Source organism: Thermobia domestica, chromosome 15 (genome assembly GCF_964235325.1).
Source record: "Thermobia domestica chromosome 15, izTheDome1.hap1.1, whole genome shotgun sequence".
NCBI classification, from domain to species: domain Eukaryota; kingdom Metazoa; phylum Arthropoda; class Insecta; order Zygentoma; family Lepismatidae; genus Thermobia; species Thermobia domestica.
Window position 1 is genome coordinate 133,958,878 of NC_137468.1, and position 16,850 is coordinate 133,975,727.

Below are 16,850 nucleotides of genomic sequence, written 5' to 3' on the forward strand. Positions count from 1 at the left end.
TCATTTTAAAGGTAGATCTTAGGGAAGGGGGACGTATAAATAAAAACTAATAAAACCTAATAACTTTTGAACCACTCAACTAATTTCGATCAAATTTTTTAACATATATGAGGGTCGGACCTTGGGTGTTTTTTATCGTTTCACTTTGACAAGTCAACCTAGGGTAAGGGGAAGACATATGTTAAATAATTAAAATTAAAATGACTGCCTTTGTGACTTCATCACTCTTGAACCACCCGACCAATCTCAATGAAATTTTCAACATACATGAGTTTAGGGACAGGGATTACTTTAGGCTATTCACTTTGACGATGCAACGTAGGGGAGGAGGAGGGGGAGAGAAATTTAAAAATGATCAAAAGTGACTGATATTAGTGTTGAATCCATAGTTTTCGGGGTCGATGAGAGAAACAGTGACACTTCTGATGTTGTTTCAATCCAAATCCAGCCCTGATAGTTGGGGAGGGGGATAAACATTTAAAAATGATCGAAAATGACTAGTATTAGTGTCGAATCCATGCTTTTAGTAGTAGCTGAGATTAAAAGAGAGAATTCTGATGCCGTGTGCCATAGTACGGAGGAGGGGGATCTATATATACCTTAGGGGAGAGAAATTTTAAAATGATCAAAAACGACCGATATTAGTGTTGAATTCATAGCTTTCGGTGTCGATGAGAGAAACAGTGACACTTCTGATGGTGTTTCAATCTAAGTTCATTCAGCCCTGATAGTTGGGGAGGGGGAAGGTACAACGGAGGGGAAGGGGATAAACATATAAAAATGACCGAAGTGACTAATATTAGTGTCAAGTCCATAGTGTTAGGAGTAGCTGAGATGAGCTTACTTTCGATATTTTGTGCGTTCAATTACGGGAATTTTCCGAGCACTTGTTAGTAGACTGTTCTTTCTCGAAAATTGATTTTAAAAAAATTAACAGATATAATTCATATTTGATAAATTAAATTTTTCAAAATGTCTTAAATGAAACAAAATGTCTTCCAGCGTAAAATAAAGTTATATTGTTGAACTATTCACTTCCGATGCTTCTTTTTTTCGTTTTTTTTTTTTTTTTTCCTTTTTCCTGTACGTTGGAACTTCCACTTGTACAGAAGTTTGAATTAAAAACCTGAAGAAGTAAGTGTTATGTAGTCTTCGGAACTCCGAACATTAGGCTTCCTAAATTTGACAAGAATTTTTACGCTACTGCTGGTGTTGATTCTACAGAACGCTTATTTGAAGAGTAGCAAAAATGACTGAACTAAACTGTCGTTGGAAAACCAAATTTTACTGAAGAATACTTGTCTTACCAACAAAGTTAAGAAATAATACTAATAGTTTTACTAAAATATTTACTGGTAGAACCAGCACCTATGGCCTTAAACCTGTCAAACTTAAGAGGGATAACGTCCCTCGACGTCGCCAAGTACACTATTCACGGAAAGTATTTTCTAAAATATAAAATTGCATATTTTACTTCAAATAGACTATAAGAATATCCATACATTAATTTGTTCTATAATTATCTCAAGCTAACATACGTTTTTATTCATTCAGACTTTAGAAAAGTATTATGTTGAATATTGTTGTACATCTTAACGTGAAAGCATCTAATTCGCCCAAGGAAGTCCAAAATCTGATGAAAATCACTTCCAATGTGGTCACGTAATAATATACTAATAAAAAAGCTCAAAAGCCCAAATGGGTTTTAAGGTGGGTCCAAAGTGAAAAAAAAAACACCGGGTTTTTTCGGGCTGGGCCCACTTGGGTAAACCTTGACACGAAATTGTGTCTTTTCTCACGTAGTTTTCCACAATGAAGACGTGATTTCTATGCGAAGGTAGTGTAGAAAGTGATAGAAGTGTTGTCAAGCGGTGCTACACGCAAGGTGTGTGTTTTTATGCTATATGAAATGTTTTTCTTACTACCGTCGTTTGTGTATACCCACCGTCGCCGACACACTTGCTCTCTACGGACGCATCCACGCGTATGCCTTCCTGCTGTGTTCCTTCCTTGACTCGGTTAGACAGTATTTGTGTTTTTAGTGCTCACCTAGCACACGTTGGCTCGTTTTATAAACGTTTTCATGCCAATGCTACACGTTATATTTATACTCAGGCCTCTTGAACACAATGTGGACCTATAAATGCAACTCCTACCGTCAGAATCACTTCTAAGGTGGTAAGACTGCATTTTCTGATAAGACGAGCGAATATTCTGTGCATGTAAGTACGACCATTTAAAGTAGGATAGCATGTGTAAGATGTCAATGTCAACAGCGATTTTTTTTCCTGTACAGGCTCATCAATTTGCATGATTTTTAAAAATGTTTAGCTATTATCAATCTGCACTTCCTTAATGCTTCTTAGAATGGTTTCGTTCAACATTATTTTGTCATAACATACAAAATAAACTCGATTGAGATTAACGACAATCCGTCATAAACTAGTGGTAGTATTACGGTTAAAATCAGTGACTCCATGAAAGAGGATTGTGTACATAGGATAATTAATTTCACTTTCGAAGGAATTTTTCCCAATGTAGGAAGGCAATATTTCATGCTTACAAGTGTATATTCATTACAAAAACTATATTAGCGTTACAATTAATGAGTGCATATCAAGGACGACTGTATAACAATAATACCAACGAAGAAGTATTTCAGCACAATGTAGGAAATCTGTATTGGTAGACTGCATTTTGAGCAGAAAAAATGATTTTGTTACAGGATGTGGCATTTAGAGAAGGAATAGGTCCATGTTCCGTTAAGGGGGTCCAAAACTACACTGGACCCCCTTAAGCTAACCTAACCTAACCGAAGCGAACCGAACCTAACGTAACCTAACCTTACCTAGGAGAAACATATATAACGTTATATTATGTAATCAAATGAAAATCAATAGATAGAAGTGGTGTCAAAGACACTAAACCCCCTTAACGGAACATTGACCAAGGAATAAAATCAGCGTTATTTGTACGTAATAGGTACGGTTGGTTTGGGTAACGTTAGGTTAGGTTCGGTTTATAATAGATTCCTATGAACGTGCTGCTCCAAATGCACTTTCGAGTCTGTATTTTGCTTACAAGTATATAATGTAAAGTGTGAAAGCATTTTAACTTATGTGATTTTATGCTATATCAAATGTTTTTTGAATGACTCGGTTAGATAACATTTTGTTAGGAACCACCTGGCACAAGTTGGTTTGCCTTTAGCATAGGCGCTTTAATGGCGTAAGTCCTGGCGCGTTATAATACCCGTTAGAGGAAGTCCTCGTCAAGTGAATCTGAACCCATAAATGCAACTCCTACCGTAAGAATCAATTTCTAAGTGAATACGAGTGCATCCTGTGCTGAAATAATTGCATATAATATGATAGCATGTAATAGGATATCACGTAATCATTTCAAGGTATAGTTGTTTGCATGCTTAATATCAATCAGTACTCAATTATTTGAGCATGTACCAGGTTATCAGCAGTTCAGAAAGTTTAGGGGAACATGTAAGGCAAGAAAAGTGAAGGAGAAACGTTATTTTAATTTGACGGACTATTCTTACTCTGCACTTAAATTTCTTACACAGTAGTCACACTTTAACTGTACGTCACTGATTGAGGATGAGGAAATTCCAAATCGAATCTTCCTAATTGTCTCGATAATTTTGTCTTGACTTGCCATTACCGGTCAAATAGGTAGGTGCACCAGCTCACTCAGCGTGTGTACTACGATTGCAAAATGGTCAAATATGTATTCACACGGAGGATTTATGATTCAGAAACAAAATTGAATAAAATATAGGACACAACTGGGAAGAAAGGACACAATCGAAAAAAAACGTCAAATTCAGGAAAAGGTCAAAATTGGGAAAGAAGTTCAGACACTGAAAGAGAGCTCAAAACCAAGTTCAACAGGGTAAAAGGGTAGAGAAAAGTGGGAAGTGTAAAATGAAAAAAGAGCAGAACAAAGAAGGGAATGTATGTACTAGTACATATACAAGAGGTTATACAATATTATTATCTTTTAAGGAAAATGACAATACAGAGATGACACAGAGATGACATATAGAATAGTCGCTTGATATCAATGAGCTGAAGAAAATGATGTGGTTAAGTGAAAATCCTCATGCATAGTTTTCGATAAAATAAAAAAAAACATTTAAAAAAAACTTAAAACCTAATGCGATACGATAACTACGCTATCTATTGAGACGAAGCTGATACTGAATCGATAAATCATCGACAAATCGATAAATAATCGATGTCATATAGAACTATACACAACGATATGCTTCAAGAAAAATTGTGATGTGTAGTTTTCGAGAAAATAATTCAAAGCCCCATTTTTATGGCGCTAGAGAGTATTTCATTCGTAGACAATAATAATTGACAGTTTTTGTTCTGCTGGAACAAATGTATGTATTCAGGTTCGGATTTAAGTGGGGCTTTGGGAGGCTATGGCCCTGGGCCTCCAGATGGATAGGGGCCTCCACTCTGATCAAAATCTTAACTGGCTATATAAAATGAATTAAGAAGATACAATCATCATTATAAAATAAAATATGACCAAAATATGAAACATATTCCTTTAACTTTTCTTCTGTACTTTCACAAAAAATTTATTGGGTGAAGTCAGCAGGGCCCACACATTTTTTCTAGCCCCGGGCTTCCAGATGGGTTAATCCAGACTGGTGTATTGAATATGAAAAATACGAGGGAGCTTCAATAATTATTGTCCCTGGCATATTTAAAATACTTGAGCTGGGATGAATGATGGGGGATATTGTAGTCTTAGATGCCTATATGCTAAATTTCAGAACCATAGCTGCTATATTAATATTCTTTTTTGTCGTTTCAGGTGTGAGAGGTGGTGCCTAGCTTGAAAAATGGAGACAACCGAACAACGAGCTGTCATCAAGTACCTCCAGAAAAAGGGGTTAAGCCCAAAGGAGATTCATGTGGACATGATCAGTGTGTTGGGTGATGAGGCTCCTTCCTAACCTTCCTACCAGGTGGTAAAGAACTGGTGCCGCGACTTCCGTTGCGGCAGGGAAAGCTGTCAACAGGCCCCTGGTGCTGGTCCTCCAACAACAGCATTCAAACCAGAAAACATTGATGCCACGATTATAGCAGACAGACGAATCACGGTGCAACAGTTAGCAGACATCATGCACATCTCTGTAGGCTCAGTGGAAACCATTGTGCATGAACACTTGGGATTCAGAAAGGTGTCAGTGCGATGGTTACTCAAAATGTTATCTCGTGAACGTCAGAAAGACAGAGTTCGATGTTCAAAGGCTGGTTTGGAGGTTATGGGGGCAGACCTAAAACCCCCTGTGATAAGATTTGTGACAGTGGATGAGATGTGGCTCCAGCACTATGACCCCGAGTCCAAACGACAGAACGTGAATTGGCGGCACAGCAGTTCGCCTCCCCCACGCTAGTTCAAGGTGCAAGCATCACCACTCAAGGTTATGACCACAATTTTTTAGGATGCGAAGGGTGTGCTCCTTATTGACTAGCTGGAGGTTGGACACCTGTTCCACCTGTTGGAGTGCTGTTCCACCAAGATAATGCTCCGGCCCACAAAAGCCATCTTACTGGTGCCGCAATCCATGCTGCTGATTTTGATGTCTTGGAACATTCTCCCTACTCACCCGACCTCGCCCCTAGTGACTTTCATTTGTTTCCAAAGTTGAAGGAGCACCTCAAGGGGAAGAAGTTTCACTCAAATGCAGCTATTATTGAAGCTGTGGAGGAATGGCTCACTGCTCAGCCAGAGACTTTCTTTAAAGCTGGCATAGTGGCTTTATAGCATAGGTGGAATAAGTGCATTACTATGAAAGGAGACTTTTTGGAAAAATAATACTGTTTATAGGTCAGGGACAATAATTATTGAACTACCCTCGTAGAGTACACTCTTAAATAACAGATTATATCTACTGCTGATTTATTTGTCTTTACAATGGCACACATATTCCTAACAGTGGCGCAAATACAGAATAATAAATAACAAAAGAGAAGATGAGTAGGAAGTTAGAAAGGTTTAAATAGCAGAAGAAACGGTAATAAAAATGTTTATGCAGAATAGCTTCTAATTAATTACTTATAATAGGACGCCTTTGGTGTTGATAAAGAACTCTGGTATGTTTTCCGCTCGCTTTCGCATAGGGTCAGCTAAGTTATCTGAGTTTAAACCAGTTACGCCTGAAATAAAGCAAACGGATTCTACTTAGACATGAAGCAAGCTTATTGATATACTATACCCAAGTAACTCGTTACACTGCGAAATGTAAGGTACAGATGATGGAGAGAGGTAAAAAATGCCAACCTGGGTTGCTCTTGATAAAGATTGAATAGAATTTGAATACGTAGAGCACTCTGAGCTCCCCAGATTGATCTAATTTGCATGAAGCAACTCTATATTTACTTGCATTTATGTGAGAGGTAATTTTGGGGATACTCCACCACTGGTTGCATTAATTGAGGGCCAACCAGATCCCTATTAAAATGATAACAAAAATGTCTACTTAAACATGTGTATTTAACAGAACTAGTAATCATTTATGTGTGAAGTGTTGTTTGTGTAATGAAGACTTAAGAAAGTGTGATTTAATGTGTGAATCATGTATAACGAATCGGATTAGCACAGAATTTGGTTGTGACACATACCTGTTGTTGGTGATTATTCGAACCAAGCACTGAATGATCGTATACCAGTAACAGCAGTCGGTTGTATTTCAACGTTGGTACTTCTTAGACGATTCTCTTAGTAATAAAGTTAATAATGCTTAACTCGATGAATGGTAGAACTTTGAATACTACTCCTCTAATATTGATCCTCTGATAGTGATCCTCTACTAATAATGCCATTGAATAAAATAAAAGGTTTTTATACAACTCAAACTGCTGACGTTCCAGTAATACGGTTTCAGCACTCGGGCCGATTTTCATCCACGTGCGTCCCAGATCTAAAAAGATCTTATTCAACCAAATTCTCATAACCTCAATTCAATCATAATGACACGAAACAATGTCACTTTCTTGATGTCCTCATTGTCCGAAGAAAAGAGTGGATGCTAACAAATTTATTACATAACATTACAAGCTCTTGTCGATAGACTAGAATTCATACAATTTGAAGTATACACATAGTGTATTCTCTGCACATATCTCTTTAAAGACAAACAAGAGTAAATTAGGTCTCCTAAAACTCAAGACCATACTACAATTAAACTAAACAAATTAAACCAATAATTAATAATTATCTATGGTCTTGACAAAAATTATATACAGGGTGTCTCAAAAGTCCCCTGACATAGGGTAACTGTTATTATCTGAGTTACAATAAAATGTAAGAAGGGAAACCATCTCCAAATATGATGTTTTCAATCTAAAATAAAGATTTTCTTTAATCGGACGAGCCGTTTGGGCTGTACACTCTTTATGCCCCCAGTGTTAAATGAAAATGCAACGTTGCCATTTACCTGGACCCACAACATAAGTGAATGAAGTTACTGTTTGAAATGGGGGCTGGCCATCAACACGTTAGCGTAAAAAACAGTAACTTCATTTACTTATGTTTTGGGTCCTGGTAAATTGTAACGTTGCATTTTCATTTAATGTTAGGTGCATAAAGGGTGTACAGCCCAAACGGCTCCTCCGATTTTAAAAATTCCTTCATTTTAGATTGGAGACATCATATTTGGAGACGGTATTCCCTGTTACATTGTGTTGTAACTCTGATAATAACAGAGTTACCCTATGTCAGGGGACTTTTGAGACACCCTGTACATTTCCTAGTTTTCAGCCTTTGCTACACGAACTTGCAATGTTGATAAATAACAAGGGCGTCTAACTAGTGCTCTGACGAGGGATAACTCTAAAGTTGAACCGCGTACGTGGGTTTTCCTGCGGTTCTCCCGTTTCCTCTCACTTTCTTCATTCCACAATTTCATTCATTTCTCATCACCACCGTCTCCTTTAGAAGAGCCAGCATAAACGTGGGACGTAAAACTCAAAGATTTCATTTTTCTGAAGTTGAACCTTGAATCTGGGGATAACCTACAGTATATACAGTATTTCCTAAAAGGGTTTGTCGAGCAAGTTCCAAAAAGGTTTCAATTCCTTGTGTGACGATGGTGCAGGTCTCTACTTTTATCGTGCTTGTTTATTTCCCACATATTTGGAGAACTGCTCGCGCAAATTTTTAGCGGTTGTCACAAAAGAAGATTAAACTAAACTCTACAACAAGAAGCACTTGGAAATGATGAGAACTTAATCTAGGGGTAGAATAAAAGCTCTGTTAATATTAATTGAAATTTATTACATTATAATTGATTATCCAAATCTTGTGATAATCAGACCATACAATGCGTCTGTTCACTAAATATGGAAACTTATTGCCCTTTTGCCTTCTCATTGGTTCTTACAAGTGCCGCACCCAGGATACGATGCATGATACATATACACGTGTACGGATGATTCAATGTCATGTATCATAGAATTTTCCAAACATCCGTAAATACTGACTAATGTTCCTCTCATTATGTTATGATTGAGTTTGTATCCTGTTAGATTACCATGAATAACCTTCACTGAGTAAACTTCCTACAAAAATTGCGCAGTGATGGCAATATCAGTTACCTTCATCGTTTTACGTATTTCCTTTCTTTTGTTGTTAGCACTAAGCAACCGAAGAGGAGAAAGATGTCTAATAATCCCAAAATTTCAACCTTACTCAAGTAAGGGCAAGGATAACCATATTTCGAGTTCATCGCCACACTTGCAGGGAAGTGTCCCCACCCCTTCAGGGTTGGAAATACGTCTATATATAGAAGAACTTGACCTATATATCATATATCAAAGTACTCCGCATGAATAGTAGGTTAAAAATATAATATGCACTACCCAATTATATCCTATGTGAAGATAATAAAGCGAAAATATGATTATTCCACTATAAATATCCTATATTAGTGAACCTCACTATCATGCCTAGAGTGATCGAGAGACAGTTACCTGGCCCTCACACCTTAAAAACAAAGGCCAAGTCCTGGCAGCACCATCTCGCTATAGGTCCACTAATATAGAACATTTATAGTGAAATGATCATGTTTTTTTGTTTTTTTCATTAACATAGAATATAATTAAGTAGTGCATATTATATTCTTAATCTACAAGTCATGCAGATCACTTTGATATATAGGACATATAGGTCAAATTGTTCTATATATATTTCCAACCCTGAAGTGGTGGGGTCACTTCCAGGCAAGGAATTGGAGTTTGTTTTGCAACTTATTCGACAAACCCTTTCAGCAAATGTATAGGACAAACACCTTCAGATTCAAAATTCAACTTTGGAGTCATCCCTGGTGAGAGTGGCTATTCGTTTTCCAAGGTCAAACTACCGTTTTGTGAAGAAAAAGTAAACTTTAGTAGGGATAAAACTTTGTTAAATTGGGTCGGGGTTGCCAGGACGTATCATGCGAGTATCCAATATTTTATTTTTCACTTTCCACGAATAACTTCGGTAGGAATAAGCGGAAGTTGAAAAATGCATTAAGTGATGATAATAGAAGAAATAGCGCAACAGAATTATTCATGCCCAAGGCGAGGTAGGACCCGAATCTCACGGTAACGCTTTAAGTAACGCAATACGCATAAATTCGTTTTACTTATCTGTAAGGGGTGTTGGTAATGGTGCTACCTCATGGTTATATGATTAGCATATGTGATATCTACACGCGACATCTAGGTATGATTAACGGTAGGAACATGAGCTTCGGATTCCATTTTAAAGGTCTACATCAAAGGTAGGACCGAATAAACGGTCTAAATTGAGTAGGCTTGAGTCTAGGGCGGTACATTTGATTCTCTCTCTCCTTCCTTATTGTTGCTGTGCCTTTAGAAGCCGCTATGTGCAAAATTCAAAATTTTATAGAAGAAAAAAGATTGCGTTTTTTGTTAATTGACAGGGCGAAAAATAGATAAGGGCTGCTGCTGGGCGCACATTATTGTCACAATTTTAACAAACCGGTAAAATCGTCTCTTCATATTTGAGAACACTTAGCGGAAAATGATAGGAGCAATATAACTGCAAGACAACATGGCGAGTTTTGTTTTATGTCATAATAATCCCTTAAATGAACATCACATAAGGGTCTTTGTAGGTGTATGCTCTACACCAAATTACACCTATTTTGTAAACATCGCACTTTGAGCAACAACTGCACATGGAGATTTTTGAAAGCGTTGTAATGAATTACAAAATGAATTAATTTGTTGTAATAGAAATTTCTCAAGTGGGCATTTCTGTGTTAGAGGTTGTATGCTTTTCCCTTTTCGAGATTGAACAACGAGAATTTGTGTAGCGCGACTATGTGGATCCATTAGCGATGATGATTTGGTCGTTGTAACTTTCAACAGAGTGTAAATCCTTGATCAGAATGTATATTTTTTCCTGTGTTAAAACAGAAGGGCCAACAGGAACAAGAGCACCATGAAATTGCGATGTACGAGAGAGGATCAGAAAATAAGGTTACAAGGTCGATATTTCTGGAGTTTTGTCTGTTATAAAGCAATGAGGTGTGTGCGGCAATTTTAATATATGGAGTTGGCAACTGTGCAGTTTCAGACACACCCACCTACGGCACTAGTTGTAGGTAAACACTGATGGTGACTCGTTTGGAAAATTGGTTTCGCGAAGAAGTCCGTTCCGTAATTGATTTCTGTGAGCGAAATATATAACCGCGGCTGAAATTCACCGGAAGCTGGTAGAGGTTTACGGAGAGACTACGTCAGCATATCGCAGAATGGTGTCGAAAGCTTGCGGCTAATAGAGAAAACGTCACCAATGACCACCACCTGTTGAAGCAGTTTCGCTGGGACATTATCGACAATTTTTCCTACATCCCGGACTTCGCTACAAGCAGCTTTCGCCTGTTCCCGAACTTGAAGGAATACCTAGGAGACCGTCGCTTCTCTTCAGACGAGGAGGTGAAACATTTCATGACAACGTGGCTGAACACGCAAGGACAGAATTTTATCAAGAGGATATCTTCCAATTCATCCCACGATGCGACAAGTGCCTCAAACGATATGAAGACTATGTCGAAAAATAACCTGATGTATGTATTATCTGTTGGTTGATTGGTTATATGGAATAATATATACAGATTTCACTGCAGGCTTTGTAACCTTACTTTCTGATCACTCCTCGTAGGTATACTCCGACAATATATTTGGAATTATTTTCTTTGGGTGGGGAGTTCGAAAGTAGGCTACGGCGAAAAAGTGTTAATCCAGCCTTGGTCTCAGTCAGCCTGGATGCTCGAAAGGATATTCAACTCCAAACCAATCATTTTTGATTGTAGTAAAATTGTCCTTAGCTTTTTATTTGACTGGAAATGTAATTCTTTATTGTAGCTCGAAATCTTTCGTTATCTATTTCTTCTTAATTCTGTTGTCTGAAGCGAGAGTGGGTTATCTACGTTTTCATGTTTTGTGGGAATATAAGCATTTTTGGAAACAGTGATAGATAAAATTCCATGCAATGGTGAAATGAAAAATATTATTACGATGTTGATCTACCTTATATATGTGGGATCTAACATGCAATGTTTTTTAAGTTTCATACGTCTGTATATGCATATACTCAGTGTGGAACCCAGCAATTGTAAACTTAGTTTACTTTGAGACGTGTGCTTTAAATCCGAGGAAAAGGATGAACTATCTGAAGAAAAAGTACATTCATTATCGTAGTTCTGTATTAGCAATAAAATAAGTATGCCAAAACATACATCTGGAAATAGTAATACGATAAAGTCTGATGTTCGGGTGCGTGGGTTTGTGGTTTGATCCCAATTCACGGTGAATGGGTTTATAGTAAACAAACACCATATGTGTGTATTTTGTCGGCGTTCTCCGATTTCCTCCTACTTTTTTTCATTCCACTATTTCATTCATTCTTCCCATCATCGCCTCCTTTCGCCTACACGACATACTCGTGGGACGTAGAACTGAAACATTTCATTTCAAGTCACATTGCTGAAGATGTGAGGAAACAGAGATAACATTTGTACGGAAGCTCACAGACGTAACTAAGGGGTACGCCCATGAAATCCAGAATCCTTTCAAAAATTAAAGATAAAAGGAAAAATCCTACCTATTAAAGATTAAATAGCTGTTCCTATATTAACTTTAAAAAAACGCAATAATTGGCCTCTGCCTGAAATGAAGTTTTTGGCTAGGAGCCTGGGAACACTTAATTACATAGAAACGTTTACACTATTTTTAACTGTACTTAATCGTATGAGTGTTATTTACAACATCTGGGAGTAACGTCCCGTAGGGTAGTTGTTAACGTTCCCACCTTTGGTGCGCGTGGTCCTGCGTTCGATTTCTGATCAGCACACTCGGTGGACAATATGGAACATCATTTTCAGGCAAGCCATCCTGAGTGAGATTTATCCTGAGGTTTCCTCATTGGAATGGTACCTAACGCACAGGCCCCAGAGCGCTTCTTTCCTTCATTTCCCGGATAGTGTGCTCACCGAGGAACGGCACATCAGGAAAATAACATCTGAAATGATACAAAATGTATGTAGCAGGTTCTCTCATTATATCCGTATGTGCTGTCTACCGAATGAATCCAATTTGAACACGTTCAGAGCTCTCTCGTGGCTAAGCGGTTAGCGTACGCGCCTTTGGCGTGGGAGACCCGGGTTCGATTCCCGGCGGGAGCTCATGTGGTTCGGATTCCACATTAATCAGTAGGTCCACGTCTCATATAGCCTCGCTGCTGAACGGGACGCTAAACTAAGCTCAACTCAACTCCAATTGAACACGTTCATCATCCGTTTGAATGCGAATATACATCCATTAACTAATTGATATGGATCATGCTACTTGCAAATTTGTCATTGTATGAAATACTGTAGTGTAATGGCGTCCTATGCCATTTTCTGCAATAATGAAATAATGCACATACAGATGATTGTCCATGTGCAGTGCAGCCAGATTTTTAAATGTGAGTACTTCGAGATCTGCCAATTATTTCGTGTTTCGTTATCTGCCTGCACTAATGCAGCAATTATTTTCTAATCCTGGACTTCTGACTCAGCAGTGGCGTATTTAGAAGGTGGCTATTGGGCACAAGCCCCTCCCCTGAAATAAATTTGTTATACGCACAATTTGATTAAAATTTGTCGGCTCCTAAAAGGAAAAATACCAGTGGTTATACGCGTGTTGTGCATAGCTCCCCGAAACAAAATTCTAAATACGCCACTGTGACTCAGTATGTATTCAAAATTAGGTTTCATTTTTCGTTCTATAATACTTAAGTATTTTTCTATGTTCAGATGACAGTGCAAGTTACTAATTGCTAATATGTATATATACGTAGATATACCAGTACAGAAGAAGTACATGTCATCTGGTTTGCTGCCTGTTTATTAGAATATAAGAACGATAAAAATTAGTACAAACGAGCAGTAAAACTGATTTCATGTAACAGTACTAGTTACTAATAAGAGAACTGTAGGCTACATCTTATTGGGAATCAAACTTTATGTAGTTAATTCTACTCAAAATCAACTCAAACTTTATGTACACTCATGTCGAAAAAGATTGTTGCATATCTATAACTGTCTTCTTGAAGAATATAATTTTATAATGATTTTGCAGGGTACTTTTAATACTGATACTGTGTGTATAATCCGGAAATGTATATTTGTGGTAAATTTCATAGGAAAAGAATTATAAATACGAAAATTAGAATGAGTAAAACAAAATGTTGCTAATTTTCGTTTTATTGTTCTTATTTACTGCTCTTTTGACATGAAATTTGCGACATACAGTACATGTCTTTGCTGATTATACACATACTAACATTATAAGAAATACCGCGCGAATTCGTTATCAAATTATATTCCTACAACAATATATTTATAGATATACGACAATAATTTTGGACATGAGTGTACTTCCACATTTAGCTGTAGGTCCATGTATTATAAGAGCCCTGACGATGGAAAAAACGTTAAATTCGTTGATATGCAAAGACGAGATAGATAAAGCAACATCAAATATTGCGTAGTCGTTGGAAATAAATGAAAACCCAGTTGCATACTAGCATGTTCACAGAGGTCTCACGCACGTGTACAGTATAGGAACCAAGATGTTGCATGGCGCGACGTAAGTGCGATCGTAGCGCTGAATGGGTCTTCTTCCCCAACACAAAACAGTTGAGAGTAAAGAATGAGACAGTGTGTGTGTGTGTGTTAGTCAGAGAGCTGTTAAGATGCATTATAATGCTGTTCTTACAACAGCACGACCCGGAGGCATTTGGATGACTTCACACGGGAAGAAACTGAAAGAAGGACGGAGTATGACGAGTGTGGCGTGGCCCAGAAGTTTGTTAGTATCTCCAAAGACGTTTCACGTGCATGGGGAGCATTCCGAAATACAGGCAATGCTGTGCGAAGGAAATGTAAAAATGAAATCTTTAAGTTTTACGTCCCACGGTTATGCCGGTTAGGCTAAAGGAGACGGTGATGATGAGAGATGAGTGAAATAGTGGAATGAAGAAAGTGGGAGGAAACGGGAGAACCCCGAGAAAACCCACGAGCACGGTGTTTGTCCACCACAAAGTTCACTTGGCGAAGGCTGGGATCGAACCCGGGACCCCAAGCACCAGAGGTGAACGCTCTACCACTGAGCCACCGCGCCCCCCGAAGGAAATGTAGTCGACCATGGTCAACTAGAGCAGCGACGACCGCTACATTGTTCAACAAACAAGAAACTGGGTGACACATGCTATCCTAAACATTAAAAAACCGCCAAGAAAGTAATTTGCATGGGTGCCCACTGAGAGGGCAATTGCCCCTCCCTGGATTTTCGAAAAAGGTTAACATTTATAGGCTCTTCTGGTGACAATAGTATACTTTTAAAATCAATGTTCACTAAATGATTATTCCAGAGTAACAAAATTTAGTCAAACCCATCCCCAAGATTTTAATCTACTTCTCTTCCCCATGTGATGTTTCATATTTCTTTTCAGTAATAATTATATTCAGCCTGATTCTGCATGCAATGCTAAGTATTTTGAATGATGGTATCCATCAGTTGCGTTGAAAAGATAATTTCGCTCTTTGTTGTTTCTTTTGCTGACGTGGTGCTGATAGCAACGAAGTTTTGTTTTGGTGGGTTTCATTCTAGCAATTGTGTGTGTGTGTGTGTGTGTGTGTGTGTGTATCTTGCCCCCGCCCCTGGAGAATATCCTGCGGGTCTCATGGTCATTTGATATTATTCGTTATCGCAACTTTAATATATTTAATCACGATGCATTTCTACAAAATGCTGAAGCCTTGAACTGGAAACAAATTGAATCTCAGGAATCTATAAATCCTAAAGATAATTTTCTTCAGACTTCTTTAAAACATCTGTTTGATCAGCACGCGCCAATGAAAACAGCTCAAGTTTCGAATAACAAAATTGCCTTATGTGTCTAGTAATACGAAGCTGCTAATGAAAATACGCAATCGTGCACTCCGCAGGTTCAAAGGTAAGCAAAGCAGCGTAAGCAATTCGTATGTAGTAAAAAAGAGTAATTAGTGCTATTATTACTATTAAGGTGAGAATAATAAATGATATTTGTTCAGCAGTTTTTATGATAACGACTCATTTAGGCAAAAACCTAAGAATGGAGGAAGACCATTTAAGGACAAAAGGCTAGTGAAAATAGCTAATTTTGTTGGAAAAGGTTCGATTAATATGAAATATTTTGTTTATTACGAAAAGGGTAACTGCTACTGTTGAAAGTAGTGTGTAAATAGGAAGTAAAGTGATCATGTTATATCACTTAATAATAGAGCTATAAGTATCCAGCCAGTATGATTAATCGAAGAGAATGCTATGATTTTACGTAGGGATGTTTGATTTAGACCTTCAATTGAGCCTACAATTAAGGATAGGATAAAGGTCAGGTGAATTAAGTTTGTGGGGACTAAGCTGTAGGAGAGTAAGCCAAGAGGCGCTAATTTTTGTCAGGTTATTAAAATAATGTAGTCTACTCGGAGTATAGCTTCTATCACTTCTGGTATTCAGAAGTGAAGGGGGGCAGCCAGGCACGTAGTCAAGGGGGAGTCAGGGGGTCCGGACCCCCCTTCGAGACCACAAATGAAAAAAATAAAGAAGAATGAAACAAAATGAAATGAGAAAAAGGAAGATCAGCGTTAAAAATTAAAAAAGAAATACAGGAAGCATTTGGTTACTCTTTCTTATGAGGAGATTTGTATTATTTGAAATACAGGGTGGCGAGGTGATCGAGATATCTTGGAAGAGTCAGGGAATTTTTGATTTCTTGAAAAGTTACGGAATTTTCAGAATTTCTGCTGCTAGTCAGGGAGATTTCAAGCGTCCAAAAGCATAGTGCCATTGTGTAACAGCGTAGACATATATATATATATATATATATATATATATATATATATATATATATATATATATATATATATAATCATCGCATCCTTGCAGTATTAAACATGTTATTTCAAAAACAATTTTGTATTGCTCCTTTATTAATCTGTCATTTGGAACAGACAGTAGTTGACGGAATAATAAAAACAAAAAAATATGTGGATAGAAAGTTCTGTTAACATTTGATTCAATATAGAAAGCAACGCAGATATTGTAAAATATTTTGCAAGACATTATTGAGTATGTACTTTTCATAATAGTTGAGGTCATAATGAAAGGAAAATTGTTATATTTTAATGAACAGAGGAAAACTTAAATATTGTAAAATCTTTTTCAGTATGTTTATTTTATTTTATTTTATTTTTTCACTCGAGATTTCTT

General features: G+C 37.5%; 1 protein-coding gene across 2 annotated transcripts in view; it reads right to left on the reverse strand.

The window, feature by feature from the left end:
• The window catches only part of LOC145671247 (BLOC-2 complex member HPS3), a 76,234-nt gene extending 72,518 nt beyond the window's left edge, over positions 1–3,716 (reverse strand). Inside the window, exon 1 of one of the 2 annotated variants that reach the window (XM_081740162.1) lies at positions 3,574–3,716. The gene's annotated coding sequence lies outside the window, so the exon portion shown is untranslated. Of the gene's footprint in view, positions 1–3,553 lie in introns of both variants that reach the window. The other variant, XM_081740161.1, reaches the window with a different exon arrangement.
• Between the last annotated feature and the right edge of the window lie 13,134 nt (positions 3,717–16,850).